Raw genomic sequence first — 2,082 nt, forward strand, 5'->3', positions numbered from 1 at the left:
ACGGGTACAAAAGTAATTGATAAGGTAGATTTTGAAATATTAGAGAACGTAGAAGAATGTACCTTAGCGAATAGATTTAATATATTTTATATACAGAGCATTAATGACATAGTAGAATCCATAGGAAACAACGACAGTAGACGTACTAAAACTATTTATGTTATTGAAAGTAGAGGCATAATTGAAAATTTTGAGTTGATAGATGCACAAAAATTAGAACGAATTGTAATGGCTTTACCGCAGAAGAAGGGAACAGATGAGGGAATATCTAATGATATATTAAAAATAAGCTTTCATGTGCAAAGAATAAACTATTAAGGGTAATAAATGATTCATTATTAAAGGGTATATGTCCGGAGGGATGGAAAACATCTATGATAGTACCGATCCCCAAAATAGAAAAACCAAAAAAAGCAAGCGAGTATAGACCAATCAATATATTACCTATTTATGAAAAAGTTTTAGAGCTAGTAGTAAAGGAGCAAATTGAAAAATATTTACTTAATAATGACATTATAACAGAAAATCAATCAGGATTTAGAAAAAACCATTCGTGTGAAACGGCGATACAAAGTGTTATTGATGACTGGAAATTGATAGTTAGTGAGAGAAAAATGGTAGGAGTTATATTCCTGGACTTAAAACGGGCATTTGAAACGATAGATAGGACAAGATTACTGGATAAATTAGATCAGTACGGAATAAGAGGAATGGTACTAGAATGGTTTAGATCATATCTAAGCAACAGAACGCAACAAGTTAGATTTAATAATCAATTGTCAAAATATGTCGAAACGAAGTATGGAGTTCCTCAAGGATCGGTTCTAGGGCCTTTACTATTTATCATTTATATAAATGATTTAGTCCTGCAGATTGCAATTTTGTCCTGCAGAGTGCAATATAAAAATGTTTGCGGATGATACGTTAATATATGTAAAAGGTGAAAGCGGTACGGAAATAGAAATGAAATTGAATACGATGTTACCTATAGTAGAAAAATGGATGGGTGTAAATAAATTAAAAATGAATGCCGCTAAAACAAAGTATATGATAATTAGAAGCGTAAGGAAAGAATTGAAAAGAGATATCGAATTAAAATGTTATGATGGCACTGCGATAGAACGCGTGGAATTCATTAAGTATCTTGGCGTAATTATTGATAGTAAGCTCCGATTTGAGGAGCACTGTGATTATATGCTAAAGAAAATAGGGAAAAAAATTAGTTTCTTGAATAGGATTGGTAGGGACATATCGGGCTATACTAGATGTATTGTTTATAAATCAATTATAGCGCCACACTTTGAGTATTGTGCAACGTTGTTAATAGGTATGGGTGAGACTCAGCTGACGAAACTGCAAGTAGCGCAAAACCGCGCCATGAGAGTAATATTGCATTGTGACAGATATACGAATGTCGAAAAAATGTTGCAAGCGCTGCAGTTTATGTCAGTCAGGCGTAGATTGTATTACAACGTGTGTATCTTTATTTTTAAAATATTAAACGGTATAATGCCGGAGCATTTAGGAAATAAATTAGTTGTAGTAGGAGATGTAAGCGAAAGGCAAACGAGACAATCAGAAAATATTAGAATAGATTTTAGGAAAACAAGAAGCGCACAAAAAAGTTTATTCTATGAAGGTGTGAAAATGTATAATGCCATACCGAATGAATTGAAGCGGTGCGATAGACTTGTAGTATTTAAGCGTACGTTAAAGAAACACATAATGACTGTGCTGCCTATACTTTAAGATACTATTACAATTTGTAAGATATATATTATGTATGTTAAAACGACCTGCTGTTGATGCGCGGTATAGCTCGTCGGTATCGGAACGGGTGGCAGGGATCGCCAGCAGGTTCAGGAGAGAGAGTAGCGGAACAATAACGAAATCGAACGAATTAGGTATAAATTAATAAAATAAAATATATTCCGAAAATAAGATAAAATAATAGTACATCGAATAATAATTCATCGCAAGATATAACAGAAACCCGGAAACAATAAGACGTGAAATAAAGATCCGTCGCAATATATAAAAGAACCAACGAGATTCGCGGGGCGGTCCCCTATGCGGATTACA

The sequence above is a fragment of the Wasmannia auropunctata genome, unplaced genomic scaffold (assembly GCF_000956235.1).
Source record: "Wasmannia auropunctata unplaced genomic scaffold, wasmannia.A_1.0 LD335991.1, whole genome shotgun sequence".
NCBI lineage: Eukaryota > Metazoa > Arthropoda > Insecta > Hymenoptera > Formicidae > Wasmannia > Wasmannia auropunctata.